This window comes from Oreochromis niloticus, linkage group LG14 (genome assembly GCF_001858045.2).
Source record: "Oreochromis niloticus isolate F11D_XX linkage group LG14, O_niloticus_UMD_NMBU, whole genome shotgun sequence".
Taxonomy (NCBI): domain Eukaryota; kingdom Metazoa; phylum Chordata; class Actinopteri; order Cichliformes; family Cichlidae; genus Oreochromis; species Oreochromis niloticus.
Genome location: NC_031979.2, coordinates 10,132,776 through 10,151,814, shown reverse-complemented (window position 1 = coordinate 10,151,814; position 19,039 = coordinate 10,132,776). Strand labels below are relative to the sequence as shown.

Below are 19,039 nucleotides of genomic sequence, written 5' to 3'. Positions count from 1 at the left end.
TTTGATGGCAGAAATCCAAAAACTCTCTTGCCATACTGATATTTTGTGCCTAGTCGATGAACATGTGCTCTGTTTGTAAGTCCTATTGTTTGTCCCACATCATGAATATTGCAGCAAACAACTGTAGACATTTATTTACCAGAGCAGTCTATTGAAACAGCTGTCTTCATGTCAATACAGTCACATACAGTAGTATGTGTAGTCTTCATCTGCCTGGGTTCATCGGCAGCATTTATTCTTCTCTTCTCTCTTCTTCTGGAGCCTCATCTGGAGCAGCGCACGCTTGTGGACCTGAGCAAAGGACACCAAGGCTTACTTCTGGACACATAGAATGTGGATCACTGGTGTTGCTTTCTTCTGAAGGACTGAAGTTAAAGGGAAAATGACATCTATAGTGGATATGTTGTTTCCATTTGTCTGTACGATGCTGACTCAAGTTATGAAAATATGTGAAGAGAATTCCCTTCCTGACAGAGCAGAAAGGTGCGCAGTTCTCACGATGAAGCTTCTCACTTTACAGGTACAATAGAGCTCTGTTTGATCAAAATACAGTTAGTGATGGGTGTCACAGAGCTGAGCTGGCAGCAGTTTGCATACAGTACAAATCCTGTGATACAGTAAAGAGCAGCACTGGCAGCTGATAGAACCAAGAGCTTCATTTGAGTCTCCTCAGCACAGCTGTGGAGCATAGCACGAATAAGTAGAAGCTGTTCTCTGCACTTTGTTTCAAACATGTGGACCAAAGAAAGAAAAAGATGCATAGAAAGAACCCAGACATGTATCTACCATTTAATTATCAGCACTCATGATGCTCATTTTTTGCCTTCTCTTTTTAAGAGTGTCCATAGTAACAAAAATATCCTATCAAATCCCTAGACATGAAAACTTAACAGTTATAACAATTTAAATGTATTTTATTGAAAGTGAAAATGGCAAACAATCTTGTTGGGATTTATTATATAACCATATGCACCGTCTTCACTGCTATATTATAATTTAATCCACAATCTGTAATTGTCAGTATTAATTTAAAATATGAAAAATGGTTATTGAGAACCAGTCTGTGCATTCAAAGCAGTGAAAGGGAAGCTTACATATGTGGGATCTCAACTGAAATGGCAGCTCTGGTCTCTTTCTAATGTAATATTATGACATTTTCAAAATTTCCCTAAAACCACCGTTTTCCTTGATGAAAGCCACACTGGTGGATCTAAAACCTATCTCATCAGATATGAGTTACATATCACCTGAACTGACAATAATGTGTAGTATATATAGTTGTTCTTAGGGGTGCTATGATGAAATTTAGCCCCCCCCCCCCAAAAAAATGGCCTAGACTCGCCTCGAGCCCAAATCATATAAAAGAGTTAATGGAACTGTTTTGGATAGTAGTTGTTGTGCATGTACACGGATCAGCTACAATGCCTTTTGGGAAATAGACACAGGACCAGTGTATGTGTGTTTCTGGGACTGGATTATTGCCAGCGGAGTATATGAATATTGATGTTTCCATGACACATTATTGTTCTGTGCCGTTTTGGGATAAAATGATTGCTTCCAATTTTGACCCAACCTAAAATGCTTGGGGCATTGTGAGGTTGAGTCTTATGAATCTTGCACTCTTTATTGTGTTTTTCCTGAGCACTGGTGAAACGTGCTGTAACTTATGGATCTGCTACAGTGTATGCTACGTGTATGGTACAGATTCAAGTAAGATTAGTAAGATTCAGATTTGACCCTGGGTGTTCAGTAATATAAAGGTACTTATTACCGGGGTACATCATCATGGTATCTTGTATTGCGGAAGTAACTTGCTCTGGAACAGAGTTAAGTTGAGGTAAAAGAGGAAAAGAAATGAAATAAATACCTGCTGAACAATAAGTTCTCAGGAAAAATACCATCACCATTCCTGGAAGATCCTTTGGATGTGGTTAGTAAGAGGGTCTGGAGTCTTTGTCTTTCTCTAGTGACCATTAAAAAGACAGATGGGTCCTTAGAAGCAACATTATCACTTGATTATATTTTCTGTTGATTGCAAGGATGTTTGAAACAGTTTTATTGTTTTATACACCTTGTAATATGATGCTAAAACAGGACACCTCATTGTTCTCAGGGACTGTATATGAAATTTTTATGTGTGCTAAGGTCTGATTTAGCCTTCTGCAATGAATCTTTGTGTTGACCTAATGATGTTACCCAATGTAAGTGGCCGACATTTATGCTTGTGTGTTGTGCATTATGTGTTAATTATCGTGTGGCTATGTCTTACATGTGGTGCGATAGAAGACGATAGGAGCAAATAAAATGCTGGAACTTTTTCTCTCCTGGGTCTCCATTTCTTGTGGTCATTTTTTTAGAGCAACATATTTGACAAACATATTTGTCACAGGTTTGCGTTTCTTTAATCCATTTCCCTTCATTTTTGGAATAGTTTGAAACCACTGATGCATGTATGTGTGTATGCTGGAATGAATCTCTGTTGGTATGGCTGATTATGTGCCTGTATATTTTAACATATACACTTATCTTCAGTGTGCGGTTTTTATTTGAACTGTAAAGCACTTTGTAACTCTGTGCTTTGAAAAGTCCTATATAAATAAAGTTATTGTTATTATTACTAATAATAATACTATTATTCAGCTGCCATTGATTTTGTTTTTGATGGCCTACCACTGCCCAACACTGATACATTAATTTCTAATACAAACATCTTATAAAACATTGTAAGAGAGTAAAATCAAGCTGTGCTATCTGGAAATATGAAACTATGTTACCATATAGCATAAAAAGTTTATTTTCTTCATGTGTCTCCCGGTCAGATTATAGATTATAGTATTGGGAAAGTAAACAGAAATATAAAAAATAGAGTAAATACAGCAAAATATAATATTACATTTATTGACAATGTGAAATTACTGAAGCATCTTTTTGAGCATAGCAAAATGCTGACAATGCTGCCTTCTGCGATAGTAAACCAATACGTTCTCTGTTTCTGTAGTTAAGAGGCAACAAAATTCATAGGTGGCACCATGTCATAGGATTACAGGATTAAAGCTTTTTGCTTGAATTAAGTGTTTACCCACGGCATCCAGATATCTCTCTTCTATTAATCCTTCATCCAACTAGGCAGTCTTTTTGAAGAAAACATGTCTCATGCTGCGTAAAGCTGGTGGATTCTCAAATATAATCATCACTTTTCACTTCTTGTTTGGCTTTTTTCTTTTTTTTCTTTTTCTTTTTTCTGATGACGAAGATGTTTTCTAAACAACAGGGTAGTCTATAAAGCAACATTAATGGGTTAGCATTATGTGTGACTTTTCATCCAAGAAGTCACTTGGATGAGGATAAAACAATTATATTAATTATTTAAAACATCAACTATTTTTTGCCACCATTTTTGTTGAGATCATATTTATAGCTGTTCGTGAGCTTTTGCTGAGGCAGGCAACACTTTTTAGGTCCATTTAAAAAAGAGCATATTTGATATTTGATACCCCTGATACCCATTTTCTGTGATTTGGGTTTAGGTTTTGGCAGGACAGCTTATGTAGAGACTGGCTGTTTGCTGAAAGCCACTTTGTACGATATCTCTCAGGGCAGAGAGGCCAGCACTTTCCAGACGAAGCAGATATACTTGGTAACAATAACAGATTCTTGTGAACTGCTGTTGAATATGTAGAGCTGTAATATCAGAAGTATCAACGATGCCTAAGACCGGATGAATCTTAGGAGTCAGAGCTGGACATAAACTCGGTGTGGTGGTGAACCACACCGGACACTCTTCTGGAGTTCTGCACACTCCACATGCTGTTGTTGCCAAATGCAGATTTATTTGGAATCCTGGCATTTTGTCTGTCTTAGCATGCCTAATTAGACAATGTCTGGAGTGCAGTGCCACTTATACTGGGCAGCCTGATAGAGATTTTACAGAGACTCAGTCTGGATCACAGTGAGCCCAATGTTTGTGGACCTTTACTTACACACACACACACACACACACACACACACACACACACACACACACACACACACAGGTTATTGAGAACTTACCTGATGTGAAAGAGTAATTATTTTCATTGTTGCAATGTTGAATAGCCTTCAGAATTTCAGTCATATCAATGTGGGTGAGCATCTTTGTCCACCTATCCATCCATTCCCTTCCACTTATCCTTATCAGTGTTGTTAGTTTGTATTGTTTTTCTGGAAAAAGAAAACAAACTCTGAGAGGTTCACAGTCACATGCAGAAAATATTAAATTTGTTATGTTCATCTACTAACCACAAATGAATAGCTGGCCTATCCCAGCTACCATACTGTGAGAGGAAGAATACACTCTAGAGTCTAGAGAGACTGCCACTCTGATGCAGGGCTGAGAGAGACAGACAACCATTCACACTCACATTCACACCTATGGGCAATTTAGAATCACCAATTAACCTAACCCCACCAATTAACCTAACCCCACTAACTGCAATAACTCTGAACTGCAACGACGACCCACTCAAAGACCGGGAGAACATGGAAACGCCACTGAAAATTAACTTGACAAACACTAATTTTAAATATAAGAGTTGTTTCTAGCACTTGGATGAAAATCATGTTAGTCTGTGGACATCACAAAATGTTGCTTTTCCTCTTTGAGATATGAGTCCTTCAGCTGCTATAATTTCCGCTTATTAGTGCATCTTTCTGCATTTAGCTTTGTGTTTAAGTGTGAAGAGCATGAAATTGAAAATCATCCTATGTTAGGTTGAGATCAGGTGACTCACTTGTCCATTAAAGAATACCCCGTTTCGTTGTGTTTTGAAACTCTTGCAGTTTGCTTTGGGTCATTATCCATTTGCACTGTGAAGTACTTTGCAATTAGTTTGCAGTATTTGTCTGAATCTGAGTGGAGAATATAACTCTGTACACTTCACAATTCATCCTGCTCCTTCATCAGTCAGTTACGTCATCAATAAACTCTAGTGTAGTGTTGTTGTCGGTAGGACCTCTGTGTATGGAGTCCAAATGTGGTTGTTTTGGACATCATTTCAAAATCAAACTTAGGCTCATTTTAGACATCGTTTTTATAATGCTTCTACTTGTATAGTTCCTAAAGGGTGGGCTGTACAGAAACATAACTCTTTCTGTGTGAAGGACTGCAGAGTGATCAGCAGACATCTCTCAGATGGCGCGGGCTCTTGAACTAAAACAAAAGTGAGAAGCTGCTTGGTGGATTTGGAGCAGGTCCCCAGCTTCTCACAGGCAGTTTGCAAAATGTGCGCATTGACAAAGACTGTCGAGCAGATAGTCAATTTCATACATACACATTTGCATACACATACACTTCTCGTACTTTCCGTCGCAACTTCTCTCAGAGCGGGCTACCAATCACAAACACACTCACTTCCTCTTAGAAAGCTTTTCACTGTAAAACAGGATACTTGTAAAAATGATCCATATATAATGCAAAGGGTCTTTTAAACTTATGAAACACATTGTTTAGACATCCAAATTGTGGAACAGGTTCGGATGTCATGTCGATGTTCAGAATTGGTCATGGACCGACGGACCCAATATAGACATGATCTGGATGTCTATCGAATGTCAAGTGTTTAGTGGGTGAATAAACTAGTAGTGCGCATCTAGTTAAACCCTCTGTATTTCCAAATGGTCTTTATTGTAGATCAAGACCTTCTATGGTTGTGACTTGATTAGATATTGTCTAGTTGTTTTATTCTTAAGCATGGAAATAATTCTGTCATCATTTGCTTTAGTTGTCTTCTGTGGTCTTTCAGGTCCTTCGGTGTTGCTGAGCTGGCCTGTGCATCGTTCTTTTAAAGAATGTAGCAGATTGCTGATTTGGCCATTCCAAAAGTTTCACTCTGATAGATGATTAATTAATTATTTAATTAATTAAATAAGCCTTCTTCACTTGCAGTGACATTGCTTCCTCGTTTGTTATCATATCATACCGGAAAAGCCCTTCTAATCAATACCAGCTCGATTTGTCAAGAAATAGCTAAAGAAAGGCCTCACCTGACCACAAAAACATGCATTCACTATTAACATTCACCATATTACAAAAATACTATGTCTACCAATAACATGACGTAGACATGATGGATGGACACAAACAACAGATTGGCAGTCTGTTTTCAATTTGTCTTCTATTCCAAAAATCTAGGCATTGAAGTGCTGCAGCAACATGTAGAGGTATGACCAAGCCTGTGTAGCCACACAGCCTCAGGGAGGATTTTATGAAAGCCAAATTTGTCATTGCTTTGTTCTATATTTTGGCCGTATCTCTTCATTTTATGATATATGTTTCCACATTTTGATCTCCTGATATGCTTCATGGGCATGTATTTCTAATTTGCATTGCATGTATTGTTAATTTACACAACCATAAAGGACTTGTTACTACACAACATGAAGGACTTTTTTGTAATCTAAATGTAAATGTAAAATGCAAGTTGCCTGAAGCAGGAGTCTGCTTCTGCGGGGGGTTTCTTCCCGTTAAAAGAAAAGTTTCGACCCCCTATTGCCAAGTGATTTCTTAATAGGATTCATGTTAGTTTCCTGTGCACTTTAAGATCTTTGGCTTATTAACTAAATATCAATTCATTTATTTTAATCTTTCATCTTGTGTTAATTATTTTTCTACATATTATTATTGAGGAGTGATTAAAAACAGGTTTAATGCTTGTGTTTCCTGCCAGGTGGGCTCATATATTAAGGTAATGATTAATGTGTAGTCTCACTATTAGCAGTGTTTGTAGATGTGGTAGGGTTGTTATGGTTTTACTATCACAAAGGAACTTTTTTGATTTTAACACTTAACACATGACACCCCATACATGCCAAGATTTAGGTTTTAAAATCCCACTGGGCATGTAAGTAAGTGGTGGAGTAGTAAGACGGGGGTTGGGCTGTGCTGTTATAAAAGGTTGATGGGATATTGTTGTTTGTGAATGTGATAACTCAAGAATGGGGTGATACAGGATTTTCAAATTGATATCATTGGTCCAGCTACTAAAGATCTCAGATGAGTTTGAATGCTGGTCAACTTTTCTAAAAATCACCGACAATTTTTAAATTTATACCATAGGTGGAGGAGTTCTGAGGCGTAGAGATCTTTGGTGGCCGCCAGAATTTTTGAATATTTTCCCACCTAAAAACAGCCCTAAAATAAAGTTATGTAGTAACAGTGCCTTGAGGCATCTGCTGTTGTGATTTTGAACTATATAAATAAAATTAAATTGAATTAACAGGAGAACAGTGAAAGGTATTTAGTGGCAAAACCCTGTATGCTATAATTAATGAGACCTATGCCAAGCTCACAGTTAGATTTTTAATGTTGACCCTCTTCACCTGGTGTGGGGCAGGTTATGTTCAGAGTTTGAGTTTAAAATCGCCAGTAAACATCACAGTATCACTGACTGTTAACAGCAGTATTCTGAAGTGTGGCATAGATTCCTTACTAGAGCAATATGTTTTTTTGCATGTAACATGCTGTGCTGTGCTGTACTTACACCAATCAAGGAAGCACTGCATAAAGTTACAGCTGTGTACACTGTTTAAATCACTGTTTGTGTTCAGGATGGGATTTGTAAATGTGTAAATATGTTTTCACATAACCCTATGCTGTATCTGTTTTACACTGCTGGAAATGTTGGAAATACAACAAAGAATAGCCATTTGATTAGTCTATTTGTAGGGTATTTATCACTAGGAATATTCAGTCTTTAATTACACTTTGAAAGTTTTTTCACATCTCACATGCCATTAGGCTTTGGGACTGAGACATCACTGAATGTAATGAATATGTTATAAAATTTAAATTGATCAAGTTACAGGTTTCTGGGGACTAATGTTGAGCTGCTGTTTTATTTTATTTTTTTTTAAAAAGGGCTCATGATCATTATTGAAAATCTCAGGAGAAAAAAGCAATACAAAAGGATGCCAGATGGCCTTGAAATATTGGCAGAAACCTGAGAAAAACAGGAGTGTTGGCACATCTGACACACAGGCGTGACAACCGTATAATTGCTGATATATGCAGTCAGTCATTCGGTGTACTAATGAAGTAGTTGCTGTTTTCTGGATTGAGCTAGATTTTAGTCTTTGTGACTTTCAATAAACACTAAATGGCAGTTGTTACCAAGGTTTTATTTCGCCTTGTACTACACTGAGGGGGATGAGAAAGTGTAAATGTCCCTCCATATCATGAGACATGTGTGGATTAAAGAGGCCACATTTTTATTTTTCTCGTTTGTTTCATGTATTTTCAAATCCTACTGTATATGGTATTAGGAACAGTTAAATTTTAATTTATAGAAAAATAATACTTTATTGATCCCCGTGTGGAAATTGCTCTCTCTGCATTTAACCCATTCACTCAGTGAAGCAGTGGGCAGCCACTAATCAGGCGCCCGGGGAGCAGTGTGTAGGAACAGTACATGGCTAAGGGATACCTCAGGGTAGCCGTTCAGTGGATTTGAACCCCTGACCTTCCGATCACGGGCAACCACATTACCTACTGAGCTATCCCTGCGCCAACTAAGGTAAATGCCATTATGTCCCTGTATTTAGCTGGGTGAAGTAACATGAGACTTCCAGCCAGACTCCTCTGAGACCTCAGACACCTCACTGTACTTTTAGCTGTAAACTGATGTTGTCTCATTTATTAATTTATATATACAGTGGATTCAAACTATGCACAACGGCACACAGATGTGTATTTTATGTACAAGTGCAAATTTCTAGAGCACTTTAAAAGTGTTAAGAAAATGGAGTTCATTTTTCAAACGTGACTGATTCATTTAGTAGATTCCCAGAGAGTAGAGCTTCATCAGTCAAACACAGCTTGTGTAGCATTAGTAAATGATCCATCCTGATTATGATTTATTTATTTTCTTCCCACATGGTGCACATTAATTTATGTCAAATAATTTAACACCTTAGTGAAGAACAAATCGGTCGGACTTGAATGATCAACAGAGAGACATTAATTAGACTTTATTTAAATGGAAGCTAGCATTAAGGTAGACTTGACTGAGTGTCTATTTCCATTTCTCAGTTTTTACTCCTACCTAAATAATGTTTTTGTGGTGGCTTGTATCTCAGACTAAAACACTACAGCACAGCCTTTGTTAACAATGTCACATTCATCAGAGTTTATCTAATGTGCTCAGAAAATTGTCAGTGCAACATTAGACCAATGTCAACAGCGGTCAAAGCATCTATTTGCTAACATGATGCATCATTGCCAACTCCAGTAATAGACTTACTGAGCAACATATGGATACATCAGCTGAATGACAGGCATCCTTCTATTGGTTCTAACTACAATGATTATTATTTAATTATAGTTATTTCACTTTTTATATAAATATATATTTTGGGTTTTTCTTCGCTAAAGTCACTTGGTCTTGCTTGCTGTGATCGCTGGTTGTCATTGTATTCTCACTTTCACAGGGTTGGGTACCTGACCCTGATTGCATTATTTATTTATTTATGTATTTTTTTTAACCTTTTTTTGAGATATTGACAGATAAACAATCTTAAAGTTAATAGGTTAAGCAAGGGTTGTGATCTTGGCTGGGGCGTTAACGTTAGGCACATAGTGTACTCAAGATCCACTCCAGTACATCTTGATTACTCTTAGGTTGCAAACTATTAATGTGATGCTTCCTGTATTCATTTATTTGATTAATATCAAGTAATTCGATCAGTCCTTTAATTCCGTCTAAACAAGTTTAGCTATGGTGAAATGGAGTCCATAGCAAGAACTAGCTTTTTGCATCAAACCCTTTTTTTCACTACAGTCAACAACTGAGAGAAGCTATTTAATGGGAATACTTGTCTGCTAACAAAATGAGGAGTGAATGATGTGACTTATGTAACACAGTCTGACATTTCTATTGCATCCATAACTCAGGCCCTCCAAGCTATCAAAGATTGATGAGTACATTAACTCCATTTGTTTTGACACTATTCCTAATTTCACTGAAGCTAGATAGTCTTATTTTCCCCACACAAAATGCTCCCCCAGTAAAAAAAAGACAAAAAGTGAATCAAATTAATACATAATAGCACATGGAAATGGAAATCTAAGAACAACTTGCCATATGAATGGCCTGGGGACAAATTAATTATGCTTCAGTTAAAAGTGACCTAAGTAACATCTCCAGAAACTGTGTGAGTTTTTTTTACATCCTCTTGTTTCTATGAGACAAACTCTGAATGTTTTCATCCTAGTTTTATGTCTAGTACTCTGCCCCACACTCCCTGATCTTGTTTTCCCATTTAATGTGTTGTTGAGAGAACTGGTTAAGTGTGACTCTTGGCTCTTAGTGAGCAGCTCTGTCACTTGGTTAATGGAAATGCAAAAAGGGATTAGCTTTCTCCAGGCAGCTGGAGCTAAGAGACAATTGCAGGGAGAGTCTAAATTGTACTTCTCAGTTTGGTCATTCATATAAAAGTGAGTCATCATTCCGATTTCCTTTTTATATTCTCATGTCTATGGATATAATAACAGTACACATACAAATCATTCAAATAACCCTGAAACTGAAGCTACCTTAGAATGTCTTAGATTCAAGTATTTCCTGACAGCATCTGTCAGGCAATTACATATTTGGTCAAGCTAAATTACACATTTCACTCACTTTGAATAAAAGGTAGGGAAAAATATGTGAAACAGAAACAGCATAGGGTGTATAGGTAAAAAAGAGAAGAAACAAAATGCTCAGGTTTGCGTGATTTCTTGTATTTTTTTCACACTTAAATGTTTCAGTTCATCCAGCACATTTAAATATTGGACAAAGATAACACAAATAAACACAGATGCAGTTTTTAAATGTGTTTTCTATTAAGGGAAAAAAAATCCAAGCCCACATGCTCCTGTGTGAAAAGTGATTGCCCCCTTAACCTAATAACTGGCTGGGTGACCCTTAACAGCAAAAACTGCAGTCAAGCGTTTACATAACTGCCAATGAGTCTTTTACAGCACTGTGGAGAAATTTTGGCCCACTCATCTTTGCAGAATTGTTGTAATTCAGCCACAATGGAGGGTTCAAAAAGCATGAACCACCTTTTTAAGGTCATCCCCAACATCACCATCGAATTCAGGTCAGGACTTTGACTAGGCAACGCCGAAGTCATCATTTTAAGGTTTTTTAAAGCCACCCAGAGGGGGACTTACTGGTGTGTTTTGGATCATTGTCCTGCTGCAGAACCCAATGAACTTCAGCTTGAGGTCACGAACAGATTGCTGGACATTCTCCTTCAGGATGTTTTGGTAGACAGCAGAATTCATGGTTATATTTACCACAACAAGTCTTCCAGGTTCTGAGTCAACAAGACAGCCCCAGACCTTCACACAACCGCCACCATATTTTACTGTTCTATGTTCCTTCTCTGAAATACTGTGTTTTACGCCAGATATAATGGGGCACACACCTTTCAAAAAGTTCAACTTTTGTCTCATCAGTCCACATACTATTTTTCCAAAAATCTTGGGGATCATCAAGATGTTTTCTGGCAAAACTTAGACGAGCTTTTATGATTCTTTTGCTCAGTAGTGGTTTTCAGTTTGGAACTCTGCCATGCACGACATTTTTTGCCCAGTCTCTTTCGTGTATATATATATATAAACATATACAGTGGCTTGCAAAAGTATTCGGCCCCCTTGAACTTTTCCACATTTTGTCACATTACAGCCACTAACATGAATCAATTTTATTGGAATTCCACGTGAAAGACCAATACAAAGTGGTGTACACGTGAGAAGTGGAACGAAAATCATACATGATTCCAAACATTTTTTACAAATAAATAACTGCAAAGTGGGGTGTGCGTAATTATTCAGCCCCCTGAGTCAATACTTTGTAGAACCACCTTTTGCTGCAATTCCAGCTGCCAGTCTTTTAGGGTATGTCTCTACCAGCTTTGCACATCTAGAGACTGAAATCCTTGCCCATTCTTCTTTGCAAAACAGCTCCAGCTCAGTCAGATTAGATGGACAGCGTTTGTGAACAGCAGTTTTCAGATCTTGCCACAGATTCTGGAATTCCAATAAAATTGATTCATGTTTGTGGCTGTAATGTGACAAAATGTGGAAAAGTTCAATGGGGCCGAATACTTTTGCAAGCCACTGTGTATATATATATATATATATATATATATATATATATATATATATATATGTATTGGTTGTGATAACACTGAGACACTGCAGCAGCCTTCGTCTCTGTAATTATGCAGCCTACTCTAGCTGTGGAAAAAACACATTGGAGAATTTGTGGTGAAAATGTGATTTGTGACAAGTGGCTGGAAATAAACCTTCAGAGAAGACCTGAGAGCCATTATGGGAGCAAATCTTTATTTATTCACAGGAAAGTGTGTCCTAATGCTTATTTGGATTAATGTCCCTGAACCCTAATGTCACTCCCATTACCCTGCTGTATATAATTATTTTAAAATGAAGACACAGAGCAGCATAAAAATGCACAATAGGCCAGAGGGAGTTTTTTCCCCCTTTGTCTGCGTCTGTGATGCCAAAACGACCTGCTGCCATTTTATTCTGAAGATTAAAAATTCTGTCCAATCATTACGAGAAGAATTGAAGAAGGTACCTCCACCCTTACTTTTCTTCTGCTGTCTGATACTGACCTAAGACACAGTACCCTGGCCCTGGCCCACTAAAGCCATTAGCTTCCAGCCAGCTGATTCAATGTGGCCATTGTTTCCCAGAGGAGATGAGTCAAGTACAGCATCACCTGATCGGAGCTGGCAGCTCCCTAATGGAGCTCGAGAGAGAGACCATAGGAGATGGTAGTTCACATTTACACCAAAGTGTTTGAGAGGTGGGAGGAGATGAAACAGCTTAATGTGAAATATATACACAGTGAGAGACATACAGAAACCAATTCTTTCTGACTCATGGACTGCTTCCAGCAGCCTGAGGGCTTCACATATTGTTGTTTTAGCAATAAGAAGTGAAAATGTTTAAACACAAAGACTTATTTATAAAAGCAGAAATCATATCGGCTTTAAGTATAAAACCCATACATGTCATACAATCAAAAATTTGTTTGTTTTTGTGTGTTGTTGGACCGTATTTGTCTCATGTCTGACTGCAATGCATTTCTCACACCAAAACAGTTGTAAAGACTCACTAGGCACACATGTTCAACTGTCCAGAGATTTTATCATCAGATTTTGTTGTTTTAATTCTATGTATGATGCTGGCAGTGTCAGGAAAGACTCTGAGAGTGGATATGACCTACAAAGGGGTTAAGAGAGACACAGCAGGCAGGACGCCAGAGGAGAGCAACATAACACAATCCACAGCCAAGGTTAAGCGCCTACACAAACACGCATACACAGACAGGCACACACTCTGCCAAAGGTTACTCATCTGGCTGACACAAAGACTTTCACCACTGAACCAGTTGAGTAGCATCACCACCCTCTGGGCCTGAGCTAAGTGGAGTGGATCCACAGGAGAGAAAACCGTGGGGGAGCAAAACCACGTAATCTGTCCCACAGGTAAGAGACAAGACTGGCAAAGGTAGTTTGTTTTGGGGGTTTTTTTGCAAATACTGGAAAGTATTCTACTGTGATATTGCAAAGTAAACTTGAAAAAAAGGATACTGATCGACTCTTTGTTGTCATGCACTTTCTCCAAGTCCCTGGCTGACAGTACCATCTACACACAGTTCAGATTCTGTGCAGATGAGAAAGTTTTTTTGTGTGTTTTTCTTTTGTTTCACTGTTTTCTCTTGTTGATGTAAATGGAGGCTAACACTAAAACGCATACTACTTCAAACAAAAGGTTTGGAGAATGTGGTTCTGAGGGAGCCTGTTTTGCATCATTAATGATGCTGGACTCTGTCTCTATCTCCCAGGTGTATTTTTTCTGCTGAACTTATTTAGTTTGAAGGACTCATTTAACATACACAAGCTTAGAATGTATCATCTGACTAGTTTAGAAACAAGTACCTTTTTCTGGTCAAAGCACCAGCCAAATATATGACGACAGATAGATGTTACTAGCACAGTTCTTCAGAAATGACAGTAACGTAGTCAACTCACTGTTGTATTTTTGCCTGCAGTTCATAGCCATCTTCTGAGATTTTTTCCCCTTTCTTTCAACATCTCAATTGAGGTGTTACCAGTTTTTTTTTATTTACTGTAAATATGGCTGTTGTTTTGCTCCATCAGGGAGCTATTTCTGTGTAATCAATACCAATGACTGATACTCTGTCTCTACTGCAGATTGAAGTGGAGAATGAAAACCCACGAGGGTGGGCTGTAAAAAAGGAATCTGAACCATGGCTGTAAGCCAGTGGACCATGTAATAAAGAAAAGTCAGCTAGATGCACTTAAATTATTTATTTCTTTAATGATTTTTTAAATATTGGTAACACTTGATAATTACACACTGGACGTCTGGTACACATGCAGATCATGTCTATATTGGGTCTGTCGGTCCATGACCAATTCTGGACATCTATACGTCATCCAAACTTGGTCCACAATTTGCACGTCCAACCATGACCCGATTTGGACATCAATATGACGTTCAGTATTTTAATTATTTACATAATTAATAAATGTAATATTTTTTATTGACAAATATCAACATGGTTGCTATCAACATGATAGATATGACTATGGGTTATTTATAAACAACACTATGTATTATGTTAGCCTATTGATTTATTCAGTTTTCCACATGTGGGGTTTGGGGGTTTTTTTGTTGTTATTTTACATTTTCCTCGTTTTCTTTAACTGGTTTATTTATTTTAATTAATCAACTTATTTGTTTGTAAAAAAGTTAAAGCTGTCATTGATTAAAATAGGATAAAATAATAAAAACATTGAAATCCATATTAAAATGTACATGTTGAAAAATGACGTTGCCTGGTGTTACAGCGATATAGATATTCCTCCGCAGACCATAACTGACCTGCCTGTCACATGTGCTCAGGGTGAACCAGCTCTCTTCTTTGAAAAGCACAGGGCACCAGTGGTGAACTTGCCAACTCTGGTATTCATTAGAAAAAATATAATGTTATTATTTCATGGGATAATCCTGGATATTAAGTACTGTGTGATTGAGCTGGTATTGATAATGACTAAGAATATTCTGCTGTCATAACATCCCACTTTTTTGTTGTTGTTTGTTGTTTTTTGTTTATATGTGCAATTATTTTGTGCATAACATAATAACATTTGTATGAATGTCATGGTGACTGAGGCCTGTTGTTTGAAAAGCTGTTGACGTTACTGAATTACCACACGGTCTAACATTTGTGGTGCTTACATGAATTACGCGCTGCTTACAAGGTTGTAAGTGTCTTGTGAGGGTGCCTTTTTTCTTTTTAATAATAAGCAACAGAAGCAAATTTTAATGGTCACATCTTTCAAAAAACACTCAAGCTGAATCACTGGAGCAGGTTGAACTTTAGGGAGACTTGCATGCAGTTAATGAGAGCTACTGACTCTACAATACTATTCTCTTGCTTTGTTACATAATGGTATGTCTGTAAAAGTAGCTTGGTGGTGGGATAAAGTAAGAGAATCTGACCCTGGTCTTCTCTCAGGCCCAGTGGATCCACTTCATCTTGTCTTTTTAACACTGTTGTCTGTTTTCTTTCATCTACTACATGAAAGCCTTCAGCTAACAGAGTGACTTACTCCTTTTTTATTTGGACTGTGGGAGGAAGCCGGCATGCCTGAAGAGAACCCATGCAAAAATGGGGAGAACATGCAACCTCCACACAGATAAGCCCATGGCCAGATGGTGGAGTCGAATTCAGGACCTTCAGAAATGATACTCTGTTGTTGTTACTCTTTGGTCATCCCTTTCCTCTCAGGAATAGATGGTATTGCATGATAAATTTCTTCTGCTCTGCCATCTTTTAGTGACTATTTCATGTTTGGTTGTCTGAGACATGACTGGGTAAATGGATCTATACCGTCTGCTTATTTCTGATGGAGACTCTTGTGACTCTTCTTGTGATGTTAGTCTTTCTTCCTGTGCTATCTTACCAGTCACCCCTTTTATACTCCTTCTTGGAAACCATGAAAATGGATGCACATGACTTTATAAACAGATGCAAGTCGAAAATGCAGTTAGACAGCATCAAGTCCAAGAGATACAGAAAGAAGCTGAGCTCCAACAGTGTTCTGTTTTGGTCTGAATCAGCTGAACTCATGTGATTGCTGCTGGATGTATAGTGTTATCAAATGACAGCAGTATTATTACTCTGAAAGTAAATAATACAATGTTTATCATCTCAACTCACTATTCCATTTGTTCCATCCTCTCCTGACGGAAAGCCTTTTCAGTTTTGCTTGATTGAAAGTGAAATTACATTAAAATAAGAAAGAAAATAAAACTATAAAAGTGCCATCTACAAAACAAATCTGGTTACAAAACTAGAAATACACAAATGCATTTACACATTGAAAAAAAGGTGCATTCATACCAGTGGCGATTGACTTATTGAACATGCACACTGTGAGTAATTGGTTTAGAGAGGAAACAGCTCTGATGGTCTGTTAACAGATTGAATTTGCTTATGTTAGATTGTAAGTAATGAGAGACTGCCTAAACACATGGATGCAGAAGGCCAGGGAGGGTTGGAGCAACAGATATTGCTGACTGTGTTTCCCATATGGTACATTATTTGAGTGATGTGTACTTTGACCTAAAATGTTCATTGAGCCAACAGATACTACTTTTGAAATCTTAATCGACAATGAGATTACGAATACACAGAGGCCTGTTTTTTTGGCCTTTTTCTGCCTTTATGGAAGACTGACAGGAAAGCAGAGGGAGAGAGAGGGGAAGATGCAACAAAGGGCAGTGGATGGGACTTGAACTCGGGCATGTGGCCGCCTGCTCATCCCACTGAGCTTAACTGGTGCCCTACTGAGGCCTGTTTGAGGTTCTTCATTCTCTTTCTGATGTGAGCACTGCCCCAATATTTTATTCACCAGTTAATTTTTTATCCGGACAGATTTATGCACAGGCCCTCATCTGATAACAAGCTATAAAACTGCCAAATGACATTAAATGAAATGTGGGATTAGTAGAATAAGGAGCAAGAATGGTTGTCTGTCACTCTCTGCTGTCTCTCTCCAGATTGTACTCTGCTTTTTGCCCTGTGACAGCTGGGATAGGCTCCAGCTCCACCACTACCCTAAACTGGATAAGCAGTTAAGGAAATTATGGATCAAGCTTGTCTGAAATGGCAGAGTGTTACATAATGACATGAAAACAAATGTTACATTGTAGATGTACAAATAGACTGTAAATAGAATAACAGGAAAAGTGACTTATTTTTTTCAGCCCAGGTTCAATGTAGTCGGTACAGTGAGCCAGTGATCAGCACTCTTGCTAGACAGCACAAAAGTTCTGGGTTCTGTGTGCTGGAGCCCACATGTCACCCTGAATTGGTTAAGCAGTGACAAAAATGGATGGACTGAGGCTTCGATAGACCCTGATACGTTTTATTGTAATGAGACACTGGAAATGATTGTGGCTTTTCTACCTTTTTTCCCATGTGAGCTATTCATCCCGCTCCTCAAATGGCATAATCATGATCCAGGAAAAGGGTGGATGCTACTTTGAATAGCACTTTAGGTGATAAAAGATAGTGGCTGGTATGTCACACGTTCACTACAAGTAGGTATCTAAGACAATAGACACAGAGCACTTCAGTCATTTTGCTCTCTTGAAACTGACCACAATTTACTTAAAACTTTCTGCATCAGTGAAATATTTTCGAGTTTGCAGCCATTTCCATCATTTTTGATGATATTGACTAATCTTTCAATACTCCGTAGATATTTTGTTTTGAATATGAACAAAGTGACCAGATCAAAAGAAAGACAACTTCTGCTTTTCTTTTCTTTTGATTCTTTTTTTTTTTTTGTAGCACTAGAATGTTGCCAATTTTCACTGAAAATAACAGAATTTTGGACAAGAAATGTGAGAAAAAATGTGCTTTTGGCAAGGACAGATGATTTGAGCTTGGAAACTATTTCATATTCACATTTTTTCTACTTACAGAGTTTATATATTGCTGTGTACTTATATACTCTGTTCTGCTTGTTGGAAGTCTCACAATGAATATGTTGCCCTAACTTAGTCATCTTATGGCAATGAGTTTGCAGAATTTTTTTTAAATTTTAGTTCTGGGAATTGATTTGATTTTACAGTGTAGACTTTCATACATTCAGATATGAAATCATTCATTCTTTTTTTTTAATTCTTTTATCTTTTTATTTGAAAGACTAGAATGTTGGCCTTTTTGAACCAGAAGCATGATAAGTTGAGCTGTAGCTATCCACAGGTTGTCAACTGGATGCCCTTCCCATCTGAGCATGTCTTCTTTTTCCCACTAACTGTTTGCCCCTCTGACATGTCAGTGTTTTGGATAATAACTTTGTCTCATCTCTGTCATTACTCAAACCTTTGCTGTTTATTAGTGTTATCACTGTAATTTGAAGCACTGGACTTGGTAGCTTCTGCATCCAAATCTGAAGGTCGATTTAAGCATGGATCTTTAGAGCCTGATTCACTGAATAACTCCAAAGCATTCATAACTACATAACACTTCATGGGCACTGGCATTTCCTCTGCTTGTAGTGTTATTATAGTATCCAAATCGGCTCTGTGGGGTTTAAAAGAATGCTTCTTCTCCTCTCAGCTCGTGGTGCTTGTTTTCCGACTTAGAAGTGTTGTACTATCTCACCAGATACATAACAGCTCTTAAACATAGACTATATGTTTAATATTTGTGAGGACTATAAAGCAGTTGTAGCCTACATGAGGGCATTTGAAGTTAGAATAATGTATAGTTATTCTTGCCTTTGCAGTTTTATTCAGTTTTTTTTAGTGGAATGTGGATAAAATACAGATTAGTTGGTTGATCACCAGAGGGCTAGATAAGATTATTAAAAATGTATTCATTTAGCAAAAGAAAACTGCACTGGACTTTTGAGGAGAATAAAAAACACTTTAGTACTGGAC

At 37.7% G+C, this 19,039-nt stretch overlaps 1 long non-coding RNA gene across 1 annotated transcript in view; it reads right to left on the bottom strand.

Annotated features, from left to right (window-relative positions):
* Positions 1 to 254: 254 nt before the first annotated feature.
* Positions 255 to 19,039, bottom strand: part of LOC102081036 (uncharacterized) — a 47,749-nt gene continuing 28,964 nt past the window's right edge. Inside the window, exons 4-6 of the long non-coding RNA XR_003213689.1 lie at positions 4,051 to 4,200; positions 1,868 to 1,963; positions 255 to 291 (exon numbers count right to left, since the gene is read on the bottom strand). This is a non-coding gene — a long non-coding RNA (uncharacterized LOC102081036). The remainder of the gene's footprint in view (positions 292 to 1,867; positions 1,964 to 4,050; positions 4,201 to 19,039) is intronic.